The sequence below is a fragment of the Telopea speciosissima genome, chromosome 9 (assembly GCF_018873765.1).
Source record: "Telopea speciosissima isolate NSW1024214 ecotype Mountain lineage chromosome 9, Tspe_v1, whole genome shotgun sequence".
NCBI classification, from domain to species: Eukaryota; Viridiplantae; Streptophyta; class Magnoliopsida; order Proteales; family Proteaceae; genus Telopea; species Telopea speciosissima.
In genome coordinates, this window is record NC_057924.1 from 59,819,308 (window position 1) to 59,837,649 (window position 18,342).

The 18,342-nt window shown below is 40.7% G+C and overlaps 1 pseudogene; it reads left to right on the top strand.

The window, feature by feature from the left end:
* The first annotated feature begins 11,926 nt into the window (after window positions 1-11,926).
* Window positions 11,927-17,646, top strand: LOC122639208 (annotated as a pseudogene).
* The last annotated feature ends 696 nt before the right edge of the window (window positions 17,647-18,342 follow it).

An 18,342-nucleotide genomic window follows, 5' to 3' on the forward strand; every position in this document is an offset into this window, starting at 1 on the left:
AAAGATTTCTTGTTCTAGTAATTTCTACTTGTATCCTCTCCAAGTTACAGAACTCATGGCATGTGGGCAAGCCTTTTTAATGTAAGGCTAGATAGGAACTATCAAACCCCAGTCAGGATCACAAATAACACCAATATAGGTACTGGTTTCAGATTTGAAACAATGATGTATTAGAAGAGAGAATTAGGAGAATACTTGAATGATCGATGAGATCAGTCAAGCCCTTTATTTATAGAATTAAACAATACAACCAAAAGTCCAAAATAGCCCTAGTCATAGCCGACATATGACTAGGAATCAAAGATACATCAAAACAGAATAATAAACATAAAATAAAGTAGAAAAAAGACCAGAATACCCCCACAGTTGGTATTCTGGTATATCTTAACACTCCCCCTCAAGTTGGAGCAAAGATATCAAGCATGCCCAACTTTACTAGGCTAGGATGAAAGACCCGTCCAGGCAGTCCCTTAGTGAACATATCAGCAAGCTGATCAGCAGACTTCGCATAAGGAACACAAATAAGGCCTTCTTCTAACTTTTCCTTGATGAAATGCCGATCCACCTCAACATGCTTCGTGCGATCATGCTGTACTGGATTATGTGCAATACTAATGGCAGCCTTGTTATCGCAATACAGCATCATAGGAAGGCGAATAGCAACGCCAAGATCTTGTAGCAAACCTTTTAACCAGAGTAGCTCACAAATACCTTGTGCGATAGCATGAAATTCTGCCTCAGCACTAGAACGGGCCACCACATTTTGTTTCTTGCTATACCAGGTGACAAGATTACCACCCACAAAAGAACAGTAACCAGAAATAGACTTACGGTCTGGGGAACCTGCCCAATCAGCATCAGTATATGCCTCAATGTGTAGGTAACCATGGGGAGCCAAGAGAATTCCTTTCCTTGGAGCAGACTTCAAGTAGTGAAGAATCCGAAGAACAGCCTCCATGTGTGAAGTGTAGGGATCATGCATAAACTGACTGACAAGACTAGCAGCAACAGCAATATCGGGACGAGTATGAGAAAGATAAATCAACTTTCCCACTAGTCTTTGATATTGCCCTTTATCAACTGGATCACCCTCCTTTTCCTTGAGACGAACATTTGCATCCATAGGAGTATCTGAAGGACTGCATCCTAACAAACCAGTCTCAGTCAGTAGGTCTAGGACATACTTTCGTTGGGAAAGAAAGATGCCTTTTGAAGATCTGGCAACTTCAATCCCAAGAAAATACCTTAGTTTTCCTAGATCCTTAATTTCAAACTCTTGGCCAAGAAATGTCTTCAACCTGCTAATCTCAACACTATCATTGCCAGTGACCACAATATCATCAACGTAGACTATCAAGAAAGTGAGTTTTTCGCCTACTCTCTTGATAAAGAGAGTGTGATCTGCATTACTCTGCTTGTAGCCTACAGAAACCATTGCTTTGTGAAAACGGCCAAACCATGCTCGGGGGGACTATTTCAACCCATAGAGAGCACGTTTCAATCTGCATACCTTTCCTCAATTGCTGTCAGAAGAAAACCCTAGTGGAATGTCCATGTAAACCTCTTCATCGAGTTCCCCATTGAGGAAGGCATTCTTCACATCAAACTGTTGTAAGTCCCATCCAAGATTAATCGCACAAGATAATAGTACTCGGACGATATTGACTTAGCGGCGGAGCAAAGGTCTCCTGGTAATCTATCCCATATGTCCGAGTAAATCCTTTGGCCACGAGGCGTGCCTTATACCTATCCACAATTCCATCCAACTTCTGTTTTACTACAAACACCCACTTGCATCCAACAGTTCGCTTCCCTGGTGGAAGAGTCATAAGCTCCCATGTGTTATTTTTTTTCAAGGCGTCCATTTCCTCCATCATTGCAGCCTTCCACTTTCCATCTGTAAGAGCTTCCTGCCAATTTTGAGGAATACGAATAGAAGAAAGCGAAGAAACAAATGCACGAAAGGATGAAGATAAAGAATCATAAGAAACAACATGAGATAAAGGGTGTTGAGTGCAAGTTCTCACACCTTTGCGAACAGCAATGGGGAGATCCAAAGAAGAAGTATTACCAGGTGGAGAAGTAGGTTCCGGAGCCGGAGTTGGCAATTGGACGGGAACAGGTGTCACAGTGGATTGAAGCTCCCTAGTTTTGGTCCTATTCCTTGAAAAAACCTTCAAATTTATCGCATCAATCCTCCTCTGAAATTCACCAATGGTTCTCTGGACTGGGGTGACCTCCCCTTGGGCAGGAATTGTGGAAACCTCCCCCTGTGTAGGAATATCTCCCCCTGACATAGAGGGAAGGGTAGGGGTAGACATACTCAGAACAGCAGGGACAGTCAGCTGAACATCAGGGATAGCAGGAGTAGACTCCTCATAAACATGCCTAAGAGGGGGGTCTACGGTCAACACATCTTCACTAGAACTCCTCATAAACATGCCTAAGAGGTGGGGACGAATAATAGGAGAGGTTTTCGTGAAAGATAACATCCGTACTGACCATGGTGTGGCGGGCAGGAGGATAATAACATTTGTACCCTTTTTGGGTGGCAGAGTAACCTAAAAATATGCAGCGGAGACTACGTGGCTCAAGTTTGCTAGGAGATCTAGTATCCCTAGCATAACAGACACACCCAAACACCTTAGGTGGAACAATATAAAAGGAAGAGCCATGTAAAAGCTCAATAGGGGACTTGGAAGCAAGAACCTGAGTCGGCAGCCTATTAATCAAATAGGCTGCAATAAGGACAGCATCCCCCCAATAAAAGGATGGAACATTACGAGCAAACAGTAGGGCCCGGGCCACCTCCAAGAGATGGCGATTTTTTCGCTCAGCCACACCATTTTGGGCTGGAGTATCAACACAACTGGTTTGGTGTACAATGCCATGGGCAGAAAGGTATTTTTGGAACTTACCTTCCATATATTCTGTACCATTGTCACTCCTCAAAATTTTGAGAGAGGCATTAAACTGGGTCTGGATCATTTTATTAAAATGCTGAAAACAGGAGAAGACTTCACTCTTGTTATGCATGAGGTATACCCAAGTAAAACGGGAATGACAGTCAATAAATGTAACAAACCATCGCTGGCCATGAAGAGAGGCTTTACGACTAGGTCCCCACACACCAGTATGAACTAATAGGGAAGAACTTCTTTTATTAGATATAGGATAAATGGATCGTGTCTATTCGGCCAAGACACAAGGCTCACAAAAAAATTCTTCCTTATTATAATCTTTAAACAAAGTGGGAAACAAAAGAGATAAAGTGCCCAAAGAGGGGTGTCCTAACCTAGAATGCCATTGGTGCAATTCAGAAGAAAAAGAAGATGACTGACATAATTGGGAAGGTAAAGCTTGTTGCGGTCCATCATCAAGGAGATACAATCCACTATGCAGCCTACCCAATCCAATCCTCTTCCCCGAGTCCAGTTCCTGAAAGACACAATGAGTAGGGGAAAAAGTCACTTTGCAATTTAAATTTTTGGTAATACTACTAATAGAGTAAGTGAAGGGGAGCAGCTGATGGACCCCTTGCTAGAAACAGAGGAGAGGGAACTATCAGCCACCCGAACTTTATCCTTCCTAGAAGAAGGTTTAATATGTATAGAAAAGGTTAGAAGAACCTGTCATGTGATCAGTGGCACTGGAGGGAGAGGAGACAACCGATGCACAGTGACCAGCAAAAGAGATACCTGAGCGGGCAAAGTGGGAACCTGATGGTGTGGAATAACCAGTAGGAACAGATGTAGTGGAAGACTCTAACATACGCCGGAGAGCTTGGAACTCCTCCTGGGAGAAACTATTGTCAGCAGTGGGTGCCGGAGCTACACTTTCAGTGTGATTGGCTTTGTTTTTAGGTTTAGCACGGCCACGTTTAGCCTCAAAATCAGCAGGCTTCCCATGTGATTTCCAGCACTGAGCCTTAGTGTGATATAGTTTATTGCAATGTTCACACTTGACAGGCTCCTTTGGAGGGGCAGCAGCAGTAGCAGTGGCAGTAGCAGTAGAGTCAGAAGAAGTGGTTTTAAAACCACCAGCAGCTATCGAACCAAAAAAAACCTTCTTAAATCATCAATTGGTGAGGTGATAAATTAGGGCAGCATCTATCTCACAGATCACCTCATTAGATCTGCCCTAATTGGAGAAGAAAAACAGAAAAAAAGTGAAGAAAATCGAGTGGGAGGGGAGGGGAATGGATATCGAGTGGAAAAAAGATGGAAAAAAGGACAATGGAAGAAGGGGGGAGTGTAGGAACCAAGCTAGATCAGAGAGATCTGCTCTGATACCATATTAGAAGAGAGAATTAGGAGAATACTTGAATGATCGATGAGATCAGTCAAGCCCTTTATTTATAGAATTAAACAATACAACCAAAAGTCCAAAATAGCCCTAGTCATAGCCGACATATGACTAGGAATCAAACATACATCAAAACAGAATAATAAACATAAAATAAAGTAGAAAAAAGACCAGAATACCCCCACGGTTGGTATTCTGGTATATCTTAACATGATGAAATTCTGGAACTCGAGTCTGAAACAGTAGAATAAATAGGCTTCCTAACCCTCAACAATAGTCCACAAATATGGCCTTATATTCCAAACACGATAGGTCAACAACCAGCAGTCTAATCAGCACTGCCGTAGGTCTGTAATAGACAATAACAATGAGAAAATCGACCCAACCAGAAATAGCAGCTAGAAAACTCAGATGGGACTTTTATTCATATCTAGATTAGACCTCCTTTGGGTGAATAACTCCTGAAAAACTCAGATCCAAACTATGAGGATTGGCTGACCTAACTCAGTGTCTCAGAATTAGAAACTAGAATATGAAAATAAAAGTTTAGTGAATATAGGCCAACCCAGCCAGCAAATCTAATGCGAGGGACATGTTACAAAATGTTAATAGGGGGTGTTTTATGTCATTTCAAACCCCCTTTGTGAGAGGGGGGGCATGGAGGACCGTGCATAGAACCTTTTGCCTACATATATGTAGGGAAAAGGTATTCAGAGCCGCTGACATAGGGTACACTGCCATCTCTGTCTTTCTCTCTCTTCTTCACATGAAATGTCTAGCGCTTTCCTGTGTCTATCTCTCTCCTCCCACAATAGGGGCCAATATGTCATTTCATAGGAGGGAGGAGAGCAATAGACACAGGGAAGCGATAGCATATGCTACGCAACCTGATAGCATTCTTTTTCCCATATATATTTTAGGGGGGAAATCACCACCCCGTGCCCTCTCACATGGGATAGTAAAATGACCACCTCGCCCCTCCCCATGGATGTCCATATTTTTAGTTTTGGTCTTGTGTTGGCACAGGGCCACATAGCTTATCAACAAACCCCTTCCCTATATTTATATCAATCAAATGTTAACAATTTTTTTTTTGGCAATTAACACAATGAAGGGATCATTGTTTGGTTGTGTAGCCTACATCAATACAAGGGCCAATGAGAGTGCGCATAAGGGCATCAACATGGATGAGATTTTTTATTTTACAGGGCAAGGCTTGGGCAATAATTTCTCGCGCTTGTTCCTAATTTTTTTCCCCTCTTTTCCTTTCTTTTGTATTTTAAATAGATATTTTTTTCTTTTACTTATTTTCTTAGCATCCAAACAAAGTCTTGAACTGAGGCAGACTGGAAGCGTCGAAGAGCCGAAGCTGTCGCTGACTTACTCGCTGCCAAAGACGAAGGGAGAACCGGAGAAGTCTTTGGGTAACACGGAACATACCGCTGCTGATGCTGAATCTCTGATCTTTACGACAAAGGTGAGTAGGTATCTCTCATCTCTAGTATTTGATTTAAATCTCTGCTTTCTCTATGGTTCTATCTAACCAGGGGAAATCGATAGGTTGCTTGGATTGAAAGAGAAGATTGAAGTTTCGTTTATAGGGTTTATTGAGCTTCACTCCTTTAGTCTCTGTTTTTGGGTATTACTAATATCTCGCAACCATGTCTGTTATGGCCCGTGTTAGTGATACAATTATCGCAATTAGGGAAGATCGGGCAGAGTAAGGTTAAACGGTACTGGCCTGAAAGCCTTCTATTTCTCTGTTGGAATCTCTAACTTACCGTGGTAGACTTCTACATTTTATGCTTTCATCTAGGTTTTTTACGTTTTTTTGCTTGTTTGTCCCATTATTGGACTTCTCTCTGTATCTCACCTCTACATTGTTTCTCTGTATCATTTATAGAACAGGTTCTGTTCTCTCTCTCTCTCTCTCTCTCCTCCTCCCCCCCCCCCCTGCCCTCATCTTTTCTGTTCAATTCATTTTTCTTACTGAATGTATTCCATTTCAAAGTTTGTGTTACTGTTAAAGTTACTGTATGGTTCACCGCTTTTGGAATCTCAATTATTTTCAGCTTTTCATAAAATTATTAACTTGATGAATTCTGCTTTGCATATGATCTTTGGTACATTCATCCAAATTTTTTTCCTCTTCTCATTTTTCTATATAATAAAATGATACCATGCATGTGGAGGGCCCAATGATCCAAACCATCTAAATAGTTAATAGGGTGATTGATGCAGAACCAAGGGTGTACTCAAGGAAGAAAAAGGCGGCGGCTGCTGCCTACCTTGGCAGCCAGCCATGAGTTTGAGAAGGCTGCTGCCCAGCAGCAGGCCACAATTTTGATTGGGAAGTGTTATATTTTATTTTTGAGTCTTGTAATAAACCAGTGAACCGGTTGGTTCAGTTGGTCTAGTTTAAGTGGTGGTCCCATATTTTAGTTAGGCTAAATCTTTTAATTTTGTCCAAGTTAGTTCACATCAGCTTTGGCTGGTAGTGTCTTGTATCTCCGTAAGGTCCAAGGTTGGAAGTTTCTAATTTTGGGACTTTCCAATTTTGAGTCCTTGCCAATTCTCTTTTATACTAATCTATAAAAGCAAACCAGAGGGGCTACAATAGCCCACGATTTCTACCATTACTGCTTTTCCTTGGTGTTTGGTCATTGGACAAAGAGAAGGAGCTAGTGTATGATCTAGCTGACTCCTTGCGGTGGGAAGCCCAGGAGGTCTCTTCTAGTTACTGTTCTTCATTCCATACAAGCTGTCAAGCCATTAGAAGGATTTTTCCATAAACCAAGACTCCTTCCCCTGTTCAATCCAACCATCACCTTTCTTCCATCTTTTGAGCATCCCTTCCCCCATCTTGGAGCTCCACTTGATCCCCCTTTCAGCCCCTTCTGACCTGTTGATTGGCCTCCACAAGAAATCTCCCTAAAACCCATTAAAACCCTATTTCCTAGTCTGCTACTCAAACCGGCAGAGAAAAAAAACCTGATGCAGATTTGTTCGCTTAACCCCTTGGTTTTCCTTCTGTCCCAGACCTATCCCTCCACACTAACTTCACCCTTGAACTGAGCCCTACCCTATCAAACCATCCCGGCCTTAACCATCGAACTGAACCAATTTTCCCCGATTTCAGATCCTGTTTTGGGACTCGTTTAATCTTCTTTCCTGTCCTACATTAGTAGATAAGAATCTCCAGTTCATGGCCTCACTCATCTCAGCCCAAGTAGTGACTAATCCGATGCCTCAAATCCTATTCTGTTGTTGGTGTTTGACCACCAGACTCAAGCCGTGCCCTTCAGCTTAGCCTCTGCAAATTAAATCTTTTTAGTCTTAGTTAACCCGTGCCATCTGAAAAATATCTCCAAACTTTGAATCCAATGAAGGTACTTATCCCCATAAAAATCGAGGACATTCAACTTTGCTCCTCTTTCAGCTCCATGAAGAGGGTTGTTATCCCTAGACAAACTCTTTAAATTGATTCTAAAACCTTATATTATCAACGTTATGCTAGGGCATTCCCCACCAGAATAAGCGACATGCTACACTTTGACCGAGGTATAGTGAAAAGTGAGCAAGGGTGTCCCCTGTAAGCGACGCACCGCGTCGGCGCCTGGATGTGGTGACAAGTAGGCAAGGGTTCTCGTAACGTGGATGAGTGCAGGTAAAGAAGCTAGTCCAAAAGCGTAAGATTAAATTAGCATCGTGGACATTGGATCTTTAACAGGAAGAGTCTATAATTGATAGATGTTATGAGGAGCATAGTACTATATCTAGCGATATATCGGTATCTCGGGCCTACCGAGATATCCGAAATATCCGAGATATCGCGAAATATGACCGAAATATTGCATTTTTTCTGCAATATTTGGGGGGTCCATCTCGGGGGGTATTTGGCCATATCTAGGCCTGAAACTTCATGGACAGCCTTATTTAAGCTTAATAAACACATTTAAACCATAAAATTATAAAAATGTGAATTCAAATTGGTGTTTTGGGCTTGCACCCTTGATTGACATACGGTCGCCGACCCTAATGTATAAATAGTTAAATACACATAGATTAGGCAGTTAATATTTAATAATAGTATTTAACTTCATCACATATTAAGTTAAAGCCAATACACATTGATGAGTGCCATGATTCTCATAAACTCCATAATATTCAATAATTCGCTTAAAGCCTTAAAGGCAATACACTAAGTGTCAAAGTTAGTAAGTCACGAGACTCGCAACTCGCAAGTCACAACTCACAAGTTCATAGATCAATGAAATCACAACTTAAGTTTCAAATTACAAGTGCTAAGCTGCTAATAGTAGTTCTTTGTGCCTCCCTGGATCAATCCCACTCATGCCTCTGAGTCGACGTCCATTGCTCTCTGTTTGAAGGACATATGTGGACCACGGTATAGAATCGGAGAAGAAACGAGTGTAGTCATCCACAAGTGTCACGTAAATGAAATCATCAACATACTGTAGGTAACATATCCTAGGATATAAACTAGGGTTACCAATCGATCCAGTCCGTGAAGAAGATGATCCACTGTGATATGATGTTGGCGCCGGCGCAAGAGGCGATGGCATTGGCTGCATGTATGGCTGGTGAGGTTGGTAGCTAGGTCCGCTAGGGTATGCAAAGATGTTATCTACAAAAGATGATCCAAGATATGTCCAAGGACCGGGATGTAGTCATAGTCCCCTACCCCACTAAACGCTCATATGATGATGATCCATATCCATATCCACCGTAAGGTTGTGATGCACCATAATCCGATGCCAATGGAGTGGTATGTGCGAAAATTAAAATAATTATTTAAGAGCAGAAAAATAAATCCGACACCGTGAAGCCGTAGATCGGCCATTGGTGTCTAACATATATTTAATTCATTACCATCTAAGTCATATTACCCCTAATTATTTCCTATTTTAATTGTAGGAAAATGAATTTTTAAAACCAGAAAATTAAAAAAAAAAAATACATATGGAAAAAAAATTTCGACACCGTGAGGCTATAGATCGGCCTTTGGTGTCTAACATATATTAATATCATCACCATCCAACAAAATTTGTACATAGTCTTTTCAAAAAAATAGTTTTAAAGGAATAGAATTTACCTTAAATAGTGGAAAAAGGCTTGGATGATGAGCTTAGATGACCCTCTGATGAGTTTACCGGCGAAAATCCGACAACAATGTGCTTGAACAATGGCTAGAGTGTTGGATGAGAGCTTGGAAGAGTGGAAGAATAGGCAAAAGACTGAAATTCCATAGCAAATGCAGCTCTCGGTCGAAATATGGACCGAAATCTTCGAAATATTGTATTAAAGCCCCCCTTCACGTGACACTTTAAGCCAAAATACCATATTTCGTCGATATCTCACGAGATATCGACGAAATATGGTATTTTTTCATTTCGACCTGATTTCGCATCTCGGTAAGCTCGAGATATACGAAATTAAGCGATATTTCAGCGAAATATCGCGAGATTTTGAACCATGATGAGGAGAAGAAGGGGTTAACATAGCCTTTATTCAAAACACAAGATGGAAGGCTAAAAAGGCTAAGGAGTTGGATGACTTTAAACTTTGGTATAAGCCTATACGGGGATAAAAGTAATAGAAGTGGATTAGGCATAGTAATGGATAACGGTTTAAAGAATGATGTGGTGATGTTAAAAGATTTGGATATAGGATTATATCCATCAAGCTTATGTTGGAGAAAGGTTGTCAATATAACTAGCGCTTACACACCTCAATTAGGATTCGATGAATGCCGTAAGTTACAATTTTGGAACACATGGATAGATAGTGCAAGGTTTTAGTCAAGGAGAAAATATTATTATAGGGGTTGATTTGAATGGACATGTTGGGAAAGATCGTAGAGGCTATGAAGGTGTACATGGAGGATATGATTTTGGAGAGACGAATGAGGAGGGGATCTCAGTTTTAAATTTGGTTATGGCTTATGATTATCTCTTGTAAACACTTACTTTCACCTAGAAAAAGCTTATGACAGATTTCCTAGAGAGTTGATCTGATAAGTACTATGGAAGAGAAGTGTTTTAAGTAAATATGTGGGCATAATTAAAGATATGTATGATTGTGTGGTGACTAATATATGGACTATGGGGGTTAAGGTAGTGAATTCCCAATTACAATTAGATTACATCAAGGATCCGGTTTAAGCCCTTGTTTGCGCTTATCATATAGATGATTTAACCAGAGACATTCTAGATGAGGCTCTTTGGTGTCTATTTTGCTGATGATATTGTTTTGGTGGATGAGACAAAAGCAAGGATTAATGCCAAGTTGGAGTTATTAAGATCAACCGTGGAATCAGATGGTTTTAAGATAAGTAGAATGAAGACGGAGTATATGTTGTGTAACCTAAGATGGAACTCAGAGTTCTAGGGAGAAAGAGAGTCGTACATACTCACCTTGAGAAAAAACTCAATATCAACTTTCTATTTTCAAATTTGTCCATCTTTGCTACAAGCAATACCCATATTTAAAATTGTAGAACTAAGACTCCTAACTAGAATGTAAAACCCAACAGACTCAAACTCTATCTCCTATTCCAACTCTAAAACTAAAATAGAATTCAAAACGAACTAGCCTATCTCTTTCGAGTCTATCAACATAAATAAAATAATAAAAGCAAATAACTCAAAGAGCTTAATAACTACTACCAGCCCTTGTTAGACCAAAAACCTAGGTGGGCCGGTTCTGTCTGGGTTTAGCCATTTGAGTTTGGGTTTCCAAACCCAATCGTGGTGGTCCAACTAGTCGAGTGCTACTGTCTCCCTCTCCCTCTCCGCCTCTGCAACTCTCTCTCTCCCTCTCTGCAACTCTCCATCTTGGTTCTTTTGGAGGGTTCCCCTATACCCCTTAACATGTGTTCATCATGCAATATCAGATCAGCCAATCCAGATAAGGGGATTTGAAGCGGTTTTAGTTTGGGGGAGGGGTAGAATCGGGGATAATCTCCCCGATTCCGTCAATCCATTCCCGAGTCCCGATACCTAAAACCTATGTGTCTAGTTCTAAATTGAACTCTATAGCTCGTTTCAATAGTTGAAACCCGTCTTTCAAGATGTTGACTGCTCCCGAACCGTTATCGTCTATGCTTCCCTGACCGGTGCGATTCCCTAGTGCCTCTCACAAGAGGGGTGTGGGACCCACCTAAAGCACTGACCGAACACTCTGCCCAGGTGGGGTCCATCCTCCTCTTGTGAGAGGCACTAGGGAACCGCACCGGTTAGGGAACTGTACACAAAAAAAATTCGACTGCTCCCATCTCCAGTTGTATTAGATTTAAAGAAGAAGCTTCTCCTCTACCTCAACTTCATCGATTTTTTTCCGCTTGCACTTTTCAAAAAGAAAAAGTTTTGAAAATTCAAATGGGGTGTTCTAAGCTTCTAATATCATCTTATTTCTATTGGTGAACAGAAAAAACAGAATTTGCATCAATGATTCTCTCCATTGAATAGCTTTTGTCACCTCTTCTGTGCAGTTCATACCGAATCCTAAAAAAATTGGAGACTTAGAGAATATCCGGCTGAGATCAACATCGAAATCAAGATCAAAATCAAGATAGAGAGAGAGGAGGGGTTATTCGACGATGGGATCAAAGGGCGGAGTAAAGCTATCAGGTATGCAGAAGCAGGTGTTGTCGCTGTACAGAGGGTTTCTAAGAGCAGCTCGCACCAAATCCCTTGAAGAGCGTCGTAGCATCGAATCGACCGTCTCCAGTGAGTTCCGCTGGAACGCGAGAGCCGTGGATCGTAAGAACTTCGTGTACATTGAATATCTGCTCCGCCACGGCAGCAAGCAGCTCGATCAACTCAAGAGCCCCGAGACCGTTGGATTGTCTTCTCTTAAGATCACACCCAACTCTCAATCTGACAGCAAAACCTAAGCTCTGTTAAGTTCAAGAACTCAATTTTCTTGCCTATGTTAATTTTACAGTGACTTTGATGTCATAGTTCAATCAAAGGTCAAATAAATAACATTTTTTTTCATTGCCTTTTTTTTTCCAGTCAAAGATGCGAAATATATAAATGTAATGTCTTGTTATTGATATTTGTGATCAGAGCACAGCTCGTGTGTTTCTTGGCTAATTGGAAATCCGGATGGATGTGGTTATCTTCCATGTGCCGGGGGAATCTATAATATACATTTCAGCTGCATGTTTTGTTTAATTATTTCAATAATCAAATGATCATATTTTGACTTGAAATTTCAAGAAAAATTTAACGAAACATCTTTAATCATACTGGAACCTTTAGATTGTAATATTTAAAAAAAAAAAAACACGTTCAAAACGGTAGTTTAGTTTCGGACCCTTGGTTGCCAATGTACATCATACCATGCTGTATGTTTTCTCTAATATAGTCTATTCTACGTATAATTTAATACTAGAATACACACAGTTCAATTAAAATAAATAAAATATTTGTTGGGGATGAAGAAAAACTATTTAATAGTACCCAACATGTTGTTTCTCCAAGAAATGTAGGTGACTCTGCAAAAAATACCAAATCTAGGGTTTTTGGACTTTTCACCTCTAAAATATGCAAAGTAGATCGAAATTCGACCCATTTTGATTGAATAGTGCTTTATAAGCATTGTTTTGTAACATGTCAACTGAAATGGTACAAAAACCTAACCTAGACCAAGATTTTGGCCAAAATGCCAAAATTTGATCAAAACTTTACATACGTAGTGAATCAACCTACGTTTCATTTCGACTCATGTAGAAATCGACATAATTCTAATGTAAGACTGGAATACCAGTCCCCAAAAAAACCCATAAAAATTCAAATAAAGAACAGAACCAGAATTAGAAACTTAGGGTTTATGATCAAACCAGCCAAGTGATGGTCACCACACTTGGTTTGAATGTACAGAACAGTTGGGGGAAACTTATCTCCAAAATTGGTTCAGGTCTGATGGCTTGATGTAGAGATATCAAAGAATCACCAAAATAGAAGGTTTGGAGAAACCTTCCAAAACAATGCTGTTCTGGACTTCCAGCACTAATCGAGCCTCAAGCTTGGTGAATGAAGTCTGTTTTGCAATTTTTGGCCAATTCTGATGGTTAGAATTGAAGATGGGAGGGTGAGAATGAAGATAGAAAGTATGGGATTTATGGAAGATTCAGGCAGTGGAATGGGGAGGCAGTGAGGATTGACCGGTGCTAATGGAAGGGGAAACTGAGTTTCAAATCCCTGCAGGTGTTGGTGATGATTGAAGGTGATATGAAATTAGAAGGTTGCAGCCAAAATAGTTGCAGGGATGCAGCACAGCCTCAATCGATGGATCTTCTAGCAACAGCAATCACAGTGAGTGAAAGGATGTCTCAGCCTTGGAGTTTGTTCAACAACAGCAGCAATCACTTGGAGCAGCAGCAACACACTCGAGCAGGGTAGCTTGCAGGAGCAGCAATGGAGATCGAGCAGGGGTAGGAGAAAAGAAAAGATAGAAGAAGGGGGTAGGGGGAACGGTTATCTCAGCCTGGGTCTCTCACCCACAGCTATCTCAGCTGTTGCAGCAAAGGAGGAACTCCCATACTCGATGGCTAATTTGGTCTGAAGATTCTTTTCTCTAAAAATTCTGATCTTTCATTAAGATATGATGCCTTTTAATAGCTTAGGCAAGCTTACAATAGAATAGAAACTTTCCCAAAGTAAGAACTAATCTAAAATAGAAACTACTAAATCCTAACTAAATAGAAGTTACTAAAATAAAACTACTTGGCTTTATAATTCAGCCACAAACAAAAACAAATTAGAAACTACTTAAGTGCACCAAATCTAGCTGACTGGTCAAAGAAGAATCCTCTCAAAATCGTGGAGCATCTTTGACTGGTCAAGGGGGACCTTATCACAATCGTGGGATATAATATATCCCTGCTTGGGTGGCTCGAGTTGGCCCTGCTGGGCTGGCTCGAGTTGGTCCATCTCTGGCCCAAAAAGGGGCCTGGTCTTTTGTCTCTTCCTCTGGCCAGAATCTACATCAAATTCGCCAAAGTCTTGAACCATGGAATCTACACCCATATCATGGTCAAAGCTCAACATGCACAAAAATAGTCATTAGTTAACTTTTGCAAATCTCAAGAATGCCATTTTCAATGGAGTAGAATCCATGACATGCTGTAGCCTATAAGGTAGTATTAGATGTGCCATCAAGAAAACCTCTCTTGATGTGCCATTGATGAAGCCCTTTCTTTTGTAGGGTCGAAATCATAGTGGGAAAACGAGATTTTCTGATTTGACTTGCGCTCCCCAAAACTTGGTGACTAAACTCGAGCTTTTAAGCAAGGACTACAGCAACATTATGTCAACACAACACCCTCCACACGTGCAGGCCACACACACTGCGATTACATGCATACCCATGCACACACATGGCTCTGCATGTGGCACCAAGGGGCACATAGTGGAGGGAAAATACACACAAAATCCCTCACACAGTCACATGTACCAGAGATCATGCAATCGATCTCCAAGCTTTGATACCATATTACAACTGCTTATCCCAAAGGCACCTGGTTAGGGTGAGTCATGTTTTTTGATACTGCATGTAGAAAACATAATCCAATGGTCCAAAAGCTCCTCTTCACCTCCCCAACACCCTCGCCACATTGGTGGTGAATTGATGTACTGGACTGATCATCTTTCGTTCTTACAGCCAAGGAAACATTGGTTAGGGCAGCAGAATGACAGTATTGCCAAGTAAGAGCAGAGAAATAGGAAGCCTCTGCTGATGATGGAACATTCGAGAATCAGAAATATTGACTAGAGAAGTGAGAGAGAGGTGGGTTGTGGGAAATAGCTGAGGTGGAAGTTGAAGGAGTTGAAAAGTGTATGCCATTTTATAAGAGAAAAAGAAATAGAAGGGTCGACGAGTTCAGCAATGGTGATATTGACCAGAAGTGACAAGAGATGAGGAAAACTTGGAATGGAGTGGGAATAGCTGAGCTAGTCATGACTCAGGAAGGGGCTGAAGGCTCCATGAAAATACCCATTATCCAACTCAGATAAGATTTGTTCCATCGCTTATAAATCGACTCATTTGCAAATGAAAGGCACCAGTGAGATGACAAAGCGCTAGGCTTGTGTTTTGCTAGGCCAATGGCATCCATATCAGTTACTCTTCATGATACGGCTACAGCTTGACTTCTTACCTTCAGTTCTCTTTTACGTTCTTCCCTTCCTCTTCTTACTCATCAAATCCTCTGATGAGCATTAAACTTGTAAAAATCAAAGAGAGAGGACAAAAGAATCCCAATAACAATACAACAACAGCCACAAACTTGAGCCCCACGACGAGCTTCTTCTAGTTGAGTCTCTCCTGATGTATACATCTGACATCAGCGATTTAGTTGTCCACAGCTGAAGCAGTGTGGGTGAGTGTGTGGGGTAGAGTGGTTCAGATTTGATCACTGAAGAATGTGATGCAGTAGGTTTGGCGGTTATCTGATGGCACTCCACCTCCACATCTTCAGTTAGGATTTTAGGAGAGGGATACAGGGTAGGGGGAGGAGAAATGACTGGACTCTATGAGTTTTATGTGACTTGGGTATAAACACCGAATCAATCGTGATGTATAAACTCAGACCAAGTCTGGTCCGTTCTTATATTGGCCAGAGTCTACATGACTCTTGATTAGGTTTTGCCATTTTTTGACTTGACTTGGGCGACTTGCCCAAACCAAAACCGGCTTTCGAACTATGGACAAAGTATGAATACTTTCAATAACACAATGAAATTCTATAAATAGAAGATAGATAGTGAAAACTCTCTAAAGTATTGTTAAATAATAATAGGGAGAGGGTTCTCGAGCGAGTGGCATAGGGGAGCACACCAATGAGGATCGAAGAAATGATTTCGTAAATAGAGGGCATAGAGGTCATTTCATGTGAGGAGAGAGATAGAGAGAGATGTTGCTAGTGTACCCTTTGCAGTCGGCTTAGAGAACCTTTTCCCATCATAACAATAATTAGATGATCAATTGTAATATTGTATAGGGAAAAGGTTCTATGAGGCAAAGCGCTCTCTCTCTCTCTCTCATATGAAATGACCTATCTGCCCTCTATTAATAAATTGTTCTGCCTCATTGGTGCATTTCCCCCACACCGCTTGCTCAAATAACCCTCTCCCTATGGTATAGTACTAACATGTCCTTCAACAGGGCTATTGTGTCCGAATAGGGTTATTTGAGTCTGTATGCAAGTTTGGATATAGCCTGCCCAGGAATATATAGGCTGATGTCAAAATAATATTTGAGATTTTGCTCAACTTAGAGTGGAGGAAACAATTTGTAAATTAGTAGCAGTATCATTCATGTGGATGCTTAGTTGAATAAACTGTTCACATCACCATCATTTCACGTGTTCTGCCAGGGTAGGATTTGGTATTTGTCATGAAAAACATTGACCGAAAAAGTTTACAGCAGGGTTCAAGGAATCTAGATTGAATTGTTGAAGCTGATCCTGATTCCTGTTGATCCGAGTCAACCAATCCATCCTCCCCACTTCCTGCCGAATCTGGGAGATACTATCTGGGCATCAGGATGTTTTGCTTATGTAAATATTAAGGGGCTTCAGAAAGCCATCAGTGTCACAGTAAGCCATACCTCAAATTATCTTCGCAAGTGTTGGAATGTTACTGTCTCTTACTGTCATACATCTGATATGCATCCATGCTTTGTATAGTCAGTCAAACCCAAATGGAAAGGACAAGACATCGGTGATCATATGGGGTGGGTCTTTCCTTCTTCAAGCACAGAAGAACCAGGTGCTGAACCTGACCTATTGAATGGGGCAAGAAGTATCAGAGAACTCTATGAGCTTGCTAGTACAAACTATTCTGGAAAATATACTGCTCCTGTAAATATTACTCTTCGTTATTTTCTTTCCATGGTTTAATTTCTGTTCTTCTGTTGCACTTTGTCTATCATTTTAAATGATTTTCCTGCCTAACAGGTTTTATGGGATGAGAAATTGAAAACAATTGTGAGCAGCGAGAATTCTGAGATTCTCTTTATGCTGAATACTGAATTCAATGATATAGCAGAGAATGCCAGTTTGGACCCTTATCGTCCTCACAATCCCAAATTGATGAGATTAATGATAAACAATGGTGTCTATAAGTGTGAGTTTGCTACCAAGTAAGCAGCATATGACGAGGTAACTCATGCTATATTGAAGTATCTGTAGCAGCATATGATGAGGCAATTCTGCTATATTGAAGTATCTTACTATATTTTTTTACTTTCAGTCTTTAGTATATGTTTTCTTACTAATGTTGTGTATGCCTTTGTTCTAATTAGGAATGATGAGGCAAATTGTTTTGGACAAATGTGAGGAGATACTCAGTAAGCAGCATTATTTATGTGGGAACACACATATGAAGCTGATATTCGGCTGTTTGTCAATCTTATAAAATTTGATGAGGTATGAAAATTTGTCATCCAAGTTAGGCTCAAATCTTTGATTTGTGTAGCTATTTTTAGGAGGTACACATACAGTGTTTTATTTTTTAGGTGTCCAAGTCATTTGCTTGATCAACCAAATCTCTTATTACAATGAGATAGGTCTGTCTTATTGTTAATAGTATTGATGTTATTACACTTAAGGGATTGAATTCCCTGTCTGTGTCTATCTCTCTCCCCCCCCCCCCCTTCCCCACAATAGGAGGTGGATATGTCATTTCAGAGGGAGAGAGAGAGAGAGAGAGAAAGAGAGATACGGGGAGGCGCTGCATTCTTTTCCCCTACACTTAATTATCATAAAAATTGCACTTACCTGAATCTTTCAATCAAGCTGCTTTGGTATCTTAATGTTCAAATTTTCTGAACAGGTTTATACTGTTCACTTCAAATGCAGCAAAAATCTGCTACATGAATACCCAAATCTGTTGAATTACACCAAAGGTATTTTTCAAATTCCGGGCATGAGTACCACTGTTAACCTGGAGCACATCAAGATACACTACTATGGAAATCATCCTAATATTAACCGATATGGTATAA